The sequence below is a fragment of the Palaemon carinicauda genome, chromosome 39, assembly GCF_036898095.1.
Source record: "Palaemon carinicauda isolate YSFRI2023 chromosome 39, ASM3689809v2, whole genome shotgun sequence".
NCBI lineage: Eukaryota > Metazoa > Arthropoda > Malacostraca > Decapoda > Palaemonidae > Palaemon > Palaemon carinicauda.
Window position 1 is genome coordinate 32,946,560 of NC_090763.1, and position 17,500 is coordinate 32,964,059.

A 17,500-nucleotide genomic window follows, 5' to 3' on the forward strand; every position below is an offset into this window, starting at 1 on the left:
AATGATTTTAATTGGAATTTTAGTACCTCAAATACACAAAAGAACAGAGTACCCAAGATGCTCTAACCAGGACTCCCTTAAGGTAACTGAAACATTTATTTGTATTAATAAATGGGAAAATATCCTCCATCATATTAAAGAAAAGTCATTTACCAAACCAGGATCCTAATACTTATCTTATTGCAGAGATTAATTCTGGATCTGCAAGCAAACTATTTGTTTTATCAAAGGTAATTAAATGTTCAAATTAAAGGAGTATATTCTTGGTGGATAAAGACAAACAGAACTGTCCACAACTTTCATTTCATTTTCAAATCTCAACAAATCAAGGAGCCATCTTCTGTCAAATGAGGGTGAGTTCAATTTTAAAACAGTTATGTTTCCTTTGTGATGAAATCAAAGAATTCTTTTCGGCAAATGTGATTGGGGAGAGGGAAGAAGGAAGGATTTGGAAACATCTAACTATATCTGAGAACCATTTTTCCTATGCATACCACTATGATTCAATCGCAACTTCTTTAAAAACGTTTAATTCGTCAAGTTAACTAAAATAAAGACTAGAAACAAAGAATTACACGATACTCAAAATAAATTAAGTCAAATGTAACCTTGTGGTTGAAGAAACATCTTCAAAGGAAATGGCGGACGCCCCTCTTCAAAAAGTTATTTATCAAAAGATGAGGCCATAAAGTAAATTTCTGTATTGTGGAACTTTGAAAAGTTTAGTTAAACTCCCAAATGTCAACATCAATAATACTTTCACTTTTTACCTTTTAATTTTTAACGTCATTTCTCAACGTAGTCATGTTTTATGAAATATGGGATAGCCTCTTACGAAACTGAAATTCAGTGCATACTGTTATAACGGTAAATCAAAATACTACAGAGGTTGAAAAGTAAGTGCAGATAACTACCCAATAAGTATGTCTTCATCTTGACATGATAACCCTTTTTCCTCCCTCGCTATCAAATGTAATTGCTAGATGCATTCATTTCGACTCGAAATAAGAGGTAGAAAGCTGGTAAAACACCAGCTGTGAAAGTTAAGGTTACAGAAGCTCGCAAAAACTTTACGGATCCGGTGCGATTTTCACCGAGTGACAATAAGGCATCACAGTCGATTGAATAAAGTTATTGCACAAAAAAATTTCTGATCAATGATGCTTCGTTCTCTGATAGCTTCACTCACACCTAATGCACTAAATTTTCGTACGATGGGCTGTATAACTAGATGTATTATTTTTCACTTACTTAGGTAAAATGTTAAAGAAGGACATTTATACAGTATTTTAGCACTTCGATGTTACATTAATACCTGCATCCATTGATGAGTGAAGCTTAAATATCTTTATTATAAGCAGTTAGTTTCTACTAAAGGTAGGCTAATGATAGGAATATTACCTAACACCCAAATTCTCTTTGTAAACGGATGTTATATCTATATTTACTCCTACTTTGTGGGAGGCACCTTTAATGTGAGGTGGCAACAGGTGCTAAATATTTGGCGTGTGCTTGAAAGTGACAGGGGGTCTGAATAAAATTTTGTTGGGAAATGGCTGCAATTAAGATACAATTTTAGATCCCAACATTTAACATTAACTTGAGGTGTTTTGGATGATTATTTACTTGTAGTTATTATAAATAAGTTGCAATATGTATGTGATTTGATACATTTGGAGTGTTCGTTTTAAATGCTCCGAGATTTTTCAAAATGGGACGTATCTTTCTTAAAAGTAAGAACTAATATGTATACCATCATACTATGATAGTTGTTATTGATGGGCGAGTCCTGATCTGTTCAGCCTTCCGAAATGTCAAAAGATTTGAATAGGTCATTTAGGTAAAAAAAAACAAAAAAACTTTTAGTGCACAAGATTAATGCCAACAATTAGAAGTAGAAGGAAATGAGAGTAAAGTTTTCTTTCGGGTAACCTAACTATGAGAAAAATCTTGAAGTTAAAGCCTCTCCCCCCAAAAAGTACAATTCATAATATATGAGAAGTTTTCAGTGATCTTTGTAGGAGTAAGAAATTCCTGTACAACGTGAATTACCTTTCAACGGATTTTCTGTTTCATGAAATATAAGTTATCAAGAAGTCGATTATACCTTATTTATTGTTGTTGAGACTGGTTACAGGATGTGATCTGATGGTTTGTTCGTGGCATTAATGTAGAGGACAGTATAAGAGTAGCTGGCATCGATATTCCATTATGACAGGATCATGCTTTCAACTTAGACAACCTTCAGCTTCTTTGTAATGAGCCTTCAGTAAATTTTGCTTTAATTGGAACAAATTCTAAAGAATAACTTTGATATGAATAATTAATACTTTTTATGGACTTTATAAGTTATAAATGACAGGCCTTAAAGCTTAACTTGGGATGTAATATCGATTATTCTCATTCTGAATTGCCTCCTTGAGTACCTATAGCGCCCTCACCTTAACTAAAATTATATATATATATATATATATATATATATATATATATATATATATATATATATATATATATATATATATATATATGTTTGGATGTGTTAGTTGATGTAGGGTTAAAAACGTAATATGATTTGTTCAAGATCGAGATCAATCTGTATGGGGTAACCGAAAGGCCTGGCGATTACTCCATATGTTTCTTTCCTGAAAAGACTATTGTGCTTTTGTGGACCTAACATTGAATTAAGGACTTGGTTTTCACTCACATCTAATATATGTGATAGTCACACGTGAAGCTGATATCATATTTCCAAAAGTCGTGCCGTTAACCTTAAGTTGAATAGCCATTAGGTGTAAGCTATCTAAAGAAAATTTTGTTTATGCTGATCTTTTCGAAAGGCTTCAATTAATATCGGTTAGATGTTTAAAACAAGTGTTTATTATAATATAACAAAACTAAATTCTCCAATTTTATAAGCCCCATCAAGTAGAGAGAGAGAGAGAGAGAGAGAGAGAGAGAGAGAGAGAGAGAGAGAGAGAGAGAGAGAGAGAGAGAGAGAGGCGTTGCCTCTTTTGGGGATGTGCACGCTGGTTTTTGTTCATTCTAGTAGCTTAAATAATAATAATAATACTAATAAAAATAATAATAATAATAATAATAATAATAATAATAATAATAATATTAATAATAATAATAATAATAATAATAATAGAAATAATAATAACAATAATAACCAGTTTCAAATATCAAGTTAGTATACAGTAGGAACATTTATAAGGATTAAAAACCTTCATATTTAAAAATTATAATCTCGAGTTGTGTTTCCAAAGACCAAATTCAAAATATCGACATTTGTATCCATAAAATACATATGATGGTCAACAAGTGGCCCGAAGACTAGTGGAGTAAAACCTAGACCTATAAAGTCCTTTGGGTTAAAAGTGAACTTTCACTAGGTGTTAAATTAGACAAACAAAAGCACGAATTTTGAATGGAATTAAGCTTATGATATTAGGACTTCACTAATGTTTTTTTTTATATATATAAAAAAACAGAATCCAAATAGAACTTGAGCCATGCTAATCCCTTCTTCTCTCTATATATACAAGAGGTCTTTCTATATGTAGGCCTACATAATGTCAACAACTGTAACAAACCCTCTACGAAGCTTAGACCGATAGTTGAGTCGATCGTTAGCTATCATTTCCTAGAGGACTTCAGATAGAGAGGAGAAAGGGGGGAAAAGATAAAGATAATGATAGCGATGACAAACGTAAGGAGAAGGGAAATGATAAAAGATAATGAAAAGGGAAAGTCTGGACAACCTGTGAAACCCGGAGAGACAAAGAGGGATTTCAAGTCGGATGCAATCCTCTTAAGCCTTTTATCCCACAAAGAAATATTTTGTTTGCAATATTTTTTTCCCTTCATTCTTTTCAGCCTTATATTATTTCTCCATTCTGGCTTCCTTTCCTCAATTTTGCTTTCCGAACTCTTCACTTTGACGTAGCAAGTATAGAAATAAGAGCTTCTTTGGTTTACGAGAATCGTACTATGTATTCAGTTGAAGTTGTTGAATGGAAAATATCCGCAATGTTTACAGCAGGAATATTAATATTAAAAAAAAAAAATTCTTTAATAAAATACAATTTTAATTAGGTTGTGTCCAAGAAATTCTATAAAACACATCATCATTTGTATCCAGAATAAATATTTGGTGTTGCAATTATTCCAAAAGGATTAAGAAAAACAGTATGTTTGGGTGGAGTCACGTAGGCCTACACTTATTAGTGGAGTTTGTGATCTCAAGACCCATATCACTTATTTCTCTTTTTCATAATCGTATTCAGTTTAAATAACGGAATACATTTCCTCTTAATAATTCTTAACATCGAACATCATAATGTTTTGGTACGTGTATTTCTTTGGGAATAGGATTTTTGGCCTGATGACACCCCAGGCTTCTTGATTAACACTAATGAATTATTTAATATAAAAATTCTTTGAAATTCCTACGTAGGTGTGATGATAGTTAATATTAAGAGCATCTAAATTCATAATCATTAACTTATACCAAATACTATGAATCTATGAAATAAATCAATAAACTTTGCATAAAATACTAAACTTTGCTGATATGGAAAATATTTTCTGAGGAGTAATGGCAATGGTGTCTGTATCGTCCTGGGTAATATAAAGTAAAGAAACTGGTTTCTTATCCTTTTCAAGCTCTTTTACCTCATTATAATCACATCTCCCGAGAATGACTTTTGTTCTTAAATTATTTTAAAGCTCTCATAATAGTATAATTTTGGTTGAATAATTATCTAAATCAAAATCAAAAGTAATAATTGTTTACAAATATCAACATTACAAATGATATTGATGCAATACATCATTCAAATTAACATAATACTTTTTCATTTCTTATCTGCAAAATATGAATTCAAGGATACCCAGCAATTTCCCTCTAGTCATATTTACAGGCTGCCAACGCTAGAGCCCGTGTCTTGCATAAGGCAAGGCAATCTTATACATATATTCTATTCATATTATTCCCTCAGTGGACTCTTCTCTGTACTTATTCCCGGCCATCATCTTGTCAATATACACAAGGATGAGATTCTACTCGATTGTGACGTTATGATATCAAGAGAATGTGTGAGAGGGAATGTTCATCTAAATCTACAAACTGGTGCAAAGCGGGACTTTTTACGGCTATTCCCATTCTAGAATTGGCAGGTGGTTTGGTCTTGAGTATTTACAACAAAAATGTCTTTAAGCAATAAAGAGGAGAAAAAAAATATCAAAATGGTAATGGAGAAGAAAATATCTAAATAGCAAAAAAGTAGAACAAGCAACAAGTAGACAGTTTTGGTCCAGTGCAGGACAAAGGTTTCATACATGACATTATTAATTTTGAGCTGTGTTCTAGCTTAAATTCCTTCAGTTATGCTCATAAAGGAACACAAGTTAAAAGATAAACTAAACCATGACAGATAGTTGCCTTTTATGTGGGTCTTTGGTGTGTGTGTGTGGGGGGGGGGGGGGGGGGGGTTAGTAGACAGGATGTGAATGCTGAGGAAGGTAATACCACAAAAAGTATGTCTTTATAGACCCCAAAATCAGAGACAAAGTCATGAAAAAAATTGAAATGAATTTGCCCCAATTGTGTAGATGAAGCCAAGTAAAAAAAGCCACGACAAATATGCCGAAAAAGGATAATTTAAATGCAAGAAATATGGCAACTCATAACAAAGTTCAAAGTTTACCTAATGCTAGAGGTATGGCACTTTAAAATAGAGGTCATAAAGGCTCTAATGCTAAAGGTAAGGAACCTCAATATTAACGTCAATGAGCTTTTAATACTAAATATATGGCACCTTAGAATAGAGGTCAAAGAACTTCTAATGCTAAAAGTATGGAACTTCAACATTAGATGTCAAAGACGCTATAATGCTAAGAGTAAAAACCTACTAAAAAGACACCAAAGAGCCTCTAATACTAGAGGTAAGGAATTTCAATATAGAGGTCAGAAGTATGGCACCTGCAACCAGAGGTCGAAGCAAAGCCTCCAATACTTGAAGTATGGCACCTCTAATTGGATGTCAAGGAACTTCTAATTCTGGAAGTATGGAACTTCAGAAATATATGTCATAGACCCTCTAATGCTAGAAGTAAGGAGCTTCCATATAGAAGTCAAGGAGCCTCTAATACTAGAGGTATGGCACCTAAAAATAGAGGTCAAAGAACCTCTAATGCTAAAAGTGTGGCACTTCGAAAATAGATGTCAAAGATCCTCTAATGCTAAAGGTAAAGAGCTAATAAATAAAGGTAATAAAAAGTTTCTATTACTAGGGGTAAGTAACTTCGATATAGAGGCCAAAGAGCCTTTAATACTAGAAGTATGGCATCTCAAAATAGATGTCAAAGAACCTCTGATGCTAGATGTATGTCACTTCAAAAATAGATATAAGAGGCCCTCTAATGCTAGTGAAAATGAGCTACTAAATAGAGGTTAAAGGGCCTCTAATACTAGAGGAAAGGAACCTCAATATAGAGGTCAAAGAACCTCTAATGCTAGAAGTATAGCACCTCAAAATAGAAGTTAAATACCCTCTAATGGTAGAAGTAAGACCCCATTAAATAGACGTTAAAGAGCCTCTAATGCTAGAAGTATGGCACCTCAAAATAGAATAGAGGTTAAGGAGTCTCTCATTCTAAAAGTATGCCACCTCAAAAAGATGTTAGAGCCCCTAATACTAAAGGTAAAGCAACTCGAAATAAGAGGTCAAAATGGCTCTAATGATAAAGGAAACTCTAATGGTTGCAGGGAAATATTAGTGATAACTCAAAGATTCAGGAGATGACGCCGTGTACTCACGATTTCTACCACGTACCAAGAAAGGATAAAACTGGAGGAGGAGTGGGTGTCTTCGTGTCGAAAACCTTCTATAGGGTTTCTATCATGAATGAAATAGTATTTAAAACATTTGAATATATCTATTTAAAACTGACAAGAAACAGTAAGGTATTGAATATAATATCATTATATAGACCACCAGGGAGTAATATGAGAAAATTCATTGAAGAATTTAGTATTCTTGTGGGTGTGGTGGACGATATTAAAAATACATTAATTGGTGGTGACTTTTATTGTTGGTTAGATGATGAAAACAAATATAAGACTAAAGAACTCAAGGAAGTATTTGAGATGTTTAATTTAATAAAGAGTGTTTCGGTATCAACGTCAGTGGGTGGTCTTACACTCGACTTGGTCATATGTGGAAAAGATTCTGACCTAATAAGAAACCTTGAAGTGGAACCAGACTTTGAGATCTCAAAAACAAATAAAATCATCACTTTTGATGTTAATATAAATTGCACCAGAGTATTGAAAAAATGGATCACATATAGGGAACGGGAAAATTTTGATGCTGAGAATTTTATTGAAGCTAGTGTAGCGCAAATGTCTTGTGAGAACATACAATGTGAACATATGGTAGACAGAGAATGGGTTGGGTGTTATACAAAGAAATATAACGACAATTTTGGAAAAATGTACGATACCATGTGTCCCATAAAGAACAAACAAATAGTTGTACGCGAAAATGTTAGATGGTATAATAGTGAGCTATTAAAGGCAAAAAGACACATACGTAAGATGGAAGGTAGATGGAAAAGAGCCAAATCCTCACAAGCCAAAAATCTATATAACAAAAAGAAAATTCTACAACGGCGAATGTAAAAAAACCAATAATATGAAGGACTTTCACAAAAACCTAGACGATTTGATGGGATTAAAGAAAAAATATGTCTTGCCTGACAATGTTTGTGCAGAGAAATTTGCTATATTCTTCAATGAAAAAATTGATAAAATTTATAGAGGTTTCCCCCAAAATCACTTAGAAGGACAGTCAGTTATGCCAGTGAAGGAGGGAAAGAAGTTAATAAAATCTAAGGAAATAAATATGTGCGACTTGTTAAAGGTTATGAGAGAGATGAAGAATACATATTGTGGAAACAACCCTTTCCCAAACAGTTCAATAAGTGAAGCTCCAAACAAGCAAGTTGTATATAATATTTACCTGAACATAATTAACCTAAGTATATCACAATCCTGTTTTCCTAGCTGTGAAAAAACTGCGTTGATCAAACCAATTTACAAAGGAAAAGGTGATGTAAACGAGTTAAATTCATATAGACCCATTTCAAATTTATCCTACATGTCGAAGCTTATTGAAAAAGTCATAAGTGAGCAATTATGGGCGCATATTGATGAGTTAGAGGTATTCCCGGAAAATCAATCGGCCTACAGAGCTAATCATTCTACAGAAACTACCTTATGCTCAATAATGAATGATATGATAGGAATTCTTGAAGAGGGAAAGTGTGGAAATTTAATTATGTTAGATCTTAGTGCTGCTTTTGACACTGTTGTGCACGAGTACTTACTTGACGACTTTAAGTCTATTGGAGTGACTGAGGAAGCACTGAAATTTTGTCAAAGTCTATTGGAGTGACTGAGGAAGCACTGAGATTTTTGCGAAGTTACTTAATGAATAGGAAGACTATTGTAGAAGTTTCTGGAAACCGATCAAGTGAGAGAATTCTTATGAAGGGTGTACCACAGGGTAGTGTTCTGGGCCCTATCTTGTTTAACATTTGTACTATCGAGCTATCACACATCTTGAAAAAACAAAAAGTGGGCTTTAAACTATATGCAGATGATACTCAGTTTTACCTTTCAATTTCAACAACACAAGACACAGAGAAGAAAATTGATGAGATAATGACTGAAATAAAAACATGGATGCAGAGGAAAAAGCTCAAATTAAATGATGATAAAACAGAATGTATGTTTTTTGGCACAAAGGTGGCTTTGAAGAATTACCAGTTAATTCAAAGTATAAAAATTGGTGATGCTGATGTTGGGATTGTGCCCGTTATGAAAACTTTGGGTGTACTGATAGATTGTAATTTTTCAATGAGGGACCAAATTGTGAACACAGTGAAAGTGTGTAACTATCACCTGAGAAACATAGCATTTATTAGAAAATATTTAACAGAGGGCAGTACAAAAATTTTAGTGATGAGTCACGTAATATCAAGGCTTGATTATTGCAATTTTCTGTACTACAAATTGCCCAATACACTACTAAGAAAGCTTCAAAATGTGCAAAACCGGGCGGCTAGACTGATAAAAGGCATTAAACTACGGGAGAGAATAACTCCTGTATTGATCGATCTACATTGGTTACCTGTTAAGGCTAGAATTGAATTTAAGATTTGCTTGTTGACCCACAAAGCACTTATAAGTGATAAGCCTAAATATCTTCGTGATTGCTTGGTCCCCTACCCTGAAGCTACCAGCGCCGCTGTAAGAGTTAGACATGCCGATGACCCACATAGACTATTCGAAATTAGTCTGAATCATGCAATAGGAGGAAGAACGTTCAGTTATGCTGCACCGAGACTCTTCAACGACCTTCCACTCGATGTCAAGAATAGCAAAAATGAGGCAGCCTTCAAGAAAAACCTGAAGACTTATCTTTTTAGAAAGTGTTATAATAGTGACCTGAAAACTATTAAGCCTGAATACAAATGCTAGCGAAATAACTGATAAGATACAGAGCAAAATATAAACTGGAATTAAATTATTTTTTCACACACCAAGGCCCGCCTGAACAGACTTTTAGTGTCTGACGGAGGGCGAGAAATAAACCCGTAAAAGTAAAAGTAAAAGTAAAAGTAATGCTAGATGTAAGTCACCTCAAAATAGAGGTCAAGGAACCTCTAATGCTAAAACTATAGTACCTCAGAATATTGTTTAAAGAACCTCAAACTAGAGGTCAGAGAGACCTTAATGCTAATGGTAAGTGCCTCAAAATAGAGACCAAAGAGGCCTTATTACTATAGGTAATTTGAATCAAAACAGAGGTAAAGTGCCACAAAATAGATGTCAAAGAACCTATAATGCTAGAAGTGAGGCACTACTAAATAGAAACCAAAAAGCCTCTATCCATAAGGTAAGGTGTCTCAAAATAGGGGGTCAAAGAGTCTTTAATGTTAAAATTACGGCACTTCAAAATAGAGGTTAAAGAGCCCCTGATGTTCATTGAAATAGAGGTTAAAGAATCTCTGAGGCTAGATATTTAGCATTTGAAGATAGATGTGTGTGTATTTGTGACAGTCATTTACCTACACAAACACACATATAACCACACATAAATATATATATATATATATATATATATATATATATATATATATATATATATATATATACAGTATATATATATATATATATATATATATATATATATATATATATATATATATATATATATATATATATATATATATATATATATATACATATATATATATATCACTAACAATTGTGATTTTAATCAATGTAAACATCTACCACAATGGCATTTAATGCCAAATTTACCTTTGGGAATGTACATCCACTGAAAATTCATTTATAATTAATGTTTCTGGATGGGCAAAGATTCGAACCTATGCCTTTAGCCGGAAATATGCTTCTAGTAACGACATTACCACCAATCGAGCTATGCTCGATTAATAACGTCGTTCCTGCAGGCATTGTTTCGATCCATGGCATAGGTTCCAATCCTTGTCTAGCCAGAAGCATTTATTAAGAATGAATTTCCAGTTGATATGCATTTCCAAAAGTAGAAATCGGTATTAAATGCCACAGTGGTTTATATATATATATATATATATATATATATATATATATATATATATATATATATATATATATATATATATATATATATAGATATATATATATATATATATATATATATATATATATATATATATATATATATATATATATAACAATTAGCTTATTATTGCTTGTCCACCGAACAACGTTAAAAACATTCAATAGTAGACACATAAGTAAATACTCTCATCAAAAGCTTCGCTAATACAGTGGTAACGTATTTGCCAAACATTCGCCTGGCAACATATCGATTCCCGCTAGGGACCGTGAGCCAACAGATCGATCCCCGTCAGGGACCGTGAGTTTAAGCTGTTTACTAGGGAGGCCACTGCTGTGATAGGGCACCACGGTGGGGGGTTGGGGTTGCCCGGCTTCGTTCTGGTGAGTATCTATTCTGATGGAACTGGAACTAAAACCAGACACCTTTATATATTCTTTATAATATTTTTCGGAGTTGGGAAATAATCAGATTATCTTATAGACATCTTTGATAAAATATCGATAAGGTATTAATTTCAATATTTATTCAAAGGAGATAACGAAAATATACTAATTCAAGAAAATTGGTGTTTAGAACAAAAGTAAGAAAGCATTCCTTCATAGAGCACAAAGTACAGTATGCTTTATCCCTCAACATCTCATCGCTTCCTACGGATTCTGTACAGCTTCCGTTCAGGACAAAAAACACGATAAAATCCTACATCAACGACTATGCAATAAATGTTATACTGTTATGTATTAATTATATTATGAACTACTTGATTTAATCCTTTCGATCACTCCCTTTACCTCTTGCTGGTTATTATTATTATTATTATTATTATTATTATTATTATTATTATTATTATTATTATTATTATTAGCCAATTCGAATGTTGCTATTCTTACCCTTTCCATTATCTCTCTATTCAAAGTCTCTCAAAGAATGCGAACAAAGAAAAGAGATTTTAATACTAGAAGTATGGTACTTAAAAAATAGATGTCAAAGACCCTCAAAAGCTCAAGGTAAAGAGCTACTAAATAGAGGTCAAAGAGTCTCTATTACTAGAGGTAAGGAACCTCAATATAGAAGTCAAGGAGCCTTTAATACTAGCAGCATGGCACCTCAAAATAGAGGTCAAAGAACCTCTAATACTAGAAGTATGACATAAAACAAGATGTCATATATTTTCTAATGGTAAAAATAGGGGTTGAAAAGCCTCTAATGCTAACGGTAAATCTCCGCAAAATAGAGCTAAACAAACCTCTGGTGCTAGAAGTATAGCTCCTCTAAATAGTGGCCAAATGCCGTCTAATGGTAGAAGTATGGCACCACTAAACAGAGGTTAAAGAGTTTCTGATGCTAAAGATAAGGGGGCTCAAAATTGAGGCCAAAGTGCCTCTACTACTAGAGGTGAAGCTCCTCGAAAAGGTCAAAAAGACTAATGTCAAAAAGACTAATGCTAAAAGATGTGTGCCTTTAAATAGAGGTCAAAGAAACTCTAATGCTATAGGCAAGACACCTCAAAACAGAGGTCAAAGAACCTCTAATGCTAAAACTATAGCACCTCGAAATATTGGCTAAAGAGACTCGGATTCTAGAGATAGGCACATCAAACTAGATATCAAAAAGACCCTAATGCTAGAGGTAAGGTGCCTCAAAATAGAGACCAAAGAGGCCTTAATACTACAAGTAGGGCGAATCAAAAGAGGTCAAACAGCCTTTAATACTGAAAGTAATGTTAACGAATAAATATATTATAAAGCATCGTTATGATAAGTCTAAATTTAGTAATAACACTAACCGAAGTCAACGACAGGAGCTTGTTTTCGATACACACTGCGTAATTTTATAACTTTTCACATATTTCAACACAAATTGGGATAAACTACACTAAGCATAAGAAAAGCAGGTTATTATAAACTTTCTTTGAATACCAGAATCTACTAAAACGTGGAATTAATAAGACTCGCTGTTGGTGGAAATAGCGGTAAGGTAAAAGCAGGATCAACTTAAAGTGGGTCCTGGGTAAAAGGAGCATTCTACTGTCAAACACCGGAGCGGAAATGGAAGGGAAAAGGAGGTATATTGCGATTGTAATTCGGCGGTTAAATTATGAACACGTTTAATTGTGATTTTTATGCAATTTATGCAACACTACAGGATCTAAACCTTTACGAAAAAAAATAAAAAACTTTACTACACGGACCTACATTATAGGTCTATGATATAAGTCCGTGTAGAAAAGGGTTTGCTCTTTTTCGTAAAAGTTTAGATTATTGTGTATTGTGTGAAATATGTAGCTTATACACACACTAAATTAATCTGTGATGTAAACACACTCATGCTTATGTGTGTGTTCCAACATCTAAGCTGACGCCTCTCTCTTATCCCTTTCTATGCGGACTTAAATCATAGGCCTATGATGTAAGTCCGTATAGAAAGAGTTTGTTATTTTTTTCGTAGAGGTTTAGATTTTATCAATAGCAATATTTCCAGTTTGAGAATCCTATAGTGTTACATAAATTATAAAAATCACAATTCGACGAATTCATAATTTCACTGCCGAGTTACAATCGCATTACACCTCCTCCTCCCTTCCATTTCCTCTTCGGTGTTTGACAGTAGAATGCTCCTTTTACCCAGGACCCACTCTAAGTTGGTCCTGCTTTTACCTAACCGCTATTTCCACCAACAGCGAGTTTTATTAATTCCACGTTTTAGTAGATTCTGGTATTTAAAAAAAAAAAAAGTTTATAATAACATGCTTTTCTTACCCTTAGCGTAGTTTATCCCAATTTGAGTTGAAATATGCGAAAAGTTACAAAATTATGCAGTGTGCATCCGAAAACAAGCTTTCTGTCGTTGACTTAGGCAGATTGTGTTATTAAATTTAGACTTACCATGACGATACTTTATAGTATATTTATATTTTAACATCGTTTATTGACAAAAAATATATTTGATGGAGAAATATAGGCTAGTAAATAAGTTTTGATTCACATTACTTGGTAATTATTTGAGAACAATGAAGGTGTTCGGACAAAAATGCTTCCGACCAATCAGGTAACTTTTCAGAGCTAAAAGGGCACGCCTGAGAGTCGTGCAAACACGCACTGCTAAACAAATCGACTATAATAATAATAGTAATAATAATAATAATAATAATAGTAGTAGTAGTAATAATAATTATTACGAATTCAAAATATCACGGTAGTTTACAGCAGGATCATTTATAAGGATTAAAAACCTTCTCATTTATAAACTATAATCTCGAGTTGTGCTTCCAAAAACACAATTCAAAACATCATTTGTATCCATAATCTATATTTGATGCTACTCTTAGTCCAAAGGCATTGGAAGATATCGTTGGTTCAATCTTATACTTTTAAAAAGAATTGAAAACAGGGAAGCAAAACACCCTAGACCTATAAAGTCCTTTAGGCTAAAGGTGAACTTTCAATAAGTGTTTATTTATACAAACGAACGCACAGACAAAACTATTCAGATGGAAAGGATAATTTTGAATGGAATTAAACCTTAAGATATTAGGACTTCACTAATATTAAAAAGAAAAAAACACGGAATTCAGATGAAACTGAAGTCATGCCAATCCCTTCTTCTCTATGCATATACAAGAGCTCTTTTAATATGTAGGCCTACATATTGTCACCAGCTATAACAAACCCTCTACGAAGCTTTAGACCGATAGACGGGTGCTAGCTATTATTTCCTCAAGGAATTTGGATAGGGTTGATGACAGTAAGGAAAAAGGAAAGGATAAAGATAATGAAAAGGGAAAGTCTGGACAAACTGTGATACCCGGAAAGACAAAGAGGGATTTCAAGTCGGATGCAATCCTCTTAAGGCTTTTATCCCACAAAGAAATATTTTGTTTGCGATATTTTTTTCCTTTATTCTTTTCAGCCTTAAACTATTTCTCCATTCCAGCTTCCTTTCTTCAATTTTGCTTGCCAAACTCTTCACTTTGACGTAGCAAGTAAATAAATAAGAGCTTCTTTGGTTTACGAGAATCGTACTATGTATTCAGTTGAGGTTGTTGAATGGTAAAATACCAACGATGTTTACAGCAGGAATATTAGTATTAGAAAAATTTTCTTTAATAAAATACAATCTTAATTAAGTTGTGCGTCCAAGAAATTCTATACAAAACATCATCATTTGTATCCATAATTAAGATTTGGTGTTACAATTATTCCAAAAGGACTAAGAAAAACAGTTTCTTTGGATGGCGTCACGTAGGCCTACACTTATTAGTGGAGTTTGTGATTTCAAGTTCCATATCACCTATTTCTATTTTTCTTAAACGAATTCAGTTTAAATAACGGAATACATTTCCTCTTTAGAATTCTTAACATCGAAAACATCATAATGTTTTGGTACGTGTATTTCTTTGGGAATAGGATTTTTTGGCATGATGACACCCCAGGCTTCTTGATTAACACTACTGAATTATTTGATAAAAAAACATCCTTTGAAATTCCTACGTAGCTGTGATGATAGTTAATATTAAGAGAATCTAAATTCATAATCATTAACTTATACCAAATACTATGAATCTATTAAATAAATGAATAAACTTTGCATAAAATAATAAAATTTGTTGATATGGAAAATATTTTCTGAGGAGTAATGGCAATGGTGTCTGTATCGTCCTGGGTAATCTCGTTCGTTCGTATAGATTGCCATGCATATAGCATGACACGGGCTCTTGTCGTTGGACAGCCCGTAGGAGAATGAATCTGTCAGGAGGAGAACTCCAAAGGAGTAAAAAAGGATATTATCAAGAGGGAAGTTGGGTTTTGAAAGAGAACAATGGTATTAAAAAAGGATGAAGGATAAAAAGAGGAGTTGGACATGATATGGAAAGGGGTGGAAAGTAACCCGAAAAGGAGACTACCTTTTAGGTCCACGAAATGAAAGGTTTTTAGTTAGAGAAAAAGTTTTGATAGTAGCAAGTCCCAGTAAGTAGGAGAAACTGGGAGAGGAGAGAAGTTTTTTTCTGCAGTCAGAGAGAAAATGAGAAGGTTTAAGCAAAAAAGCTTAACCCTGCTCTGGAGCTGGGTTGATGAATGGTTGCAGGAATTGCAGGACGGTGGGAGTCGAGGATAAGGACAGGACTCTGGCAAGGATCTGGATGGCAGTGGGTATAAGGTCATTCAAGGTGGGGGACTCAATTTGTTGAACCAAGGATGTAGGTTGAGGAGTTGGAGTTGAAGGATGAGGTGTTTAAACTGCTTGCAGTTTGGTTGCAGGTGCAGGAGGTGTTGAAACTGCTTGCAGTTTGGTTGCAGGTACAGGAATGATGGTTGATTTGCGTTGCTTTGCAATTGCAGGGGCAGGAACTGTGGTAGGCTGGCGATGTCTTCGTTGTCGAGGAGTTCGCTGGTCATTGGGCTGAGACATCAAAGCTGGGGTGTTGGTTTTAGGAGTACTAGTGCCCTTCATGGCAGCTATCCTCCTCAATCGTTCAGGGCAGCGCTTGTTCCAGTCGTGATGAGGTCTGGAACAATTTCGGCACTTAGGGTGAGTTTCTTCCCCGTTCTTGTGGGCCTGAATACAGATCTCGGTGTTGTGGCGTTGGCTGCAGACACCACAGGTTGCAGGGCCTTGACAGTCCTCCTTGTGGTGACCGTAGCGTTGACAGTTGTAGCAGTGAAGTGGCTCAGGGGTGTAGTCGGTAACTGGGAACGTCCCCCAAACTCCAAGATCCAGGGATGAAGGCACTGGACCTATGAAGGTGGCTAAGAGCCTTCTGACTGGGACGTTATCTCTGTTTTTGCAGCGGTCAGCCTTGTCTACATTATTGCAGGAGGTGACGATGGTAAGTGGCATTGAAGTGGGGTATCTGGAGATGATGGCTTTCCTCCGAACTAAGGCTGGGTCTAGCAGGATCAGGTCTGGTTCCTCTTGTAGGTGGCTGGCAGTAGTCGAATCCTTGGGAATGATGATGACATCTCCCCTTCGATTCGGTCGAGCAGAGAGTTGCGTGCCAGGCTTTGCAGCAATGGCAGCAACATCAGCGTAGGATGCAGAGCTGTTAGTTAGCCTAAACTTTGGGAGAGGTCTCCTAGGCTCAGGCTGGGGATCTGGAAGGCTGGCAGCGATGGTGGTGGCCTCCTGGAGAAGGCTTTGTAGACAGGTTACGCAGTTGCAATCAATTGGATGTTCCCCTGTGGGCTCAACAACCCCCATGACAATGGAGGGGACAGCTGCTGGGGTAGGAGAAACGGCTGCAACAGGCTCTGGCTGTATAACTGGCGAGGAGACAGACAAGGAAGAGTCTCGAGGCGCATTCCTTGGTGTCAATAAGGGCGATGGTAGGGGCTCTACAGGAGCTGGTGGGGGTCTGTCAGGGCTCTTCCTTCGTTTAGAAGGGGGAGCAGACTCCTCTGGAGTGGTAGGAGCAGATCGGAAGTGGTGCAGGAGCTTGTAGGATGCAATCTTGTAGTTCTTATAGTTGCAACGAACGTTGTGATGTGGCAGGGTCTGGTCATCAACTTCATTGGATTTAAGGCCAACCAAGTTAAGAAATCGACTCTGCTGAGGATCCTCCCTCCTGGGTGTCTTCCGATTCAGGACTACCTCTCGGTTTGGGGTTCCGAGACAGGGCAGGATAGAAAGAGAGTATCCTGTCACTGACGTCCCCCGGTTATCCAGCTAAACCGCAACAGGCTTTCTTTAGTCTTATGTTGAATTCTTTTCTTCAGTTTCTCTCTTTCCTTCACATCATCAACTTTTTCTTATCCTTTTCATGCTCTTTTACCACATTATTATCATAACGTTTGTCAGTTTTATTA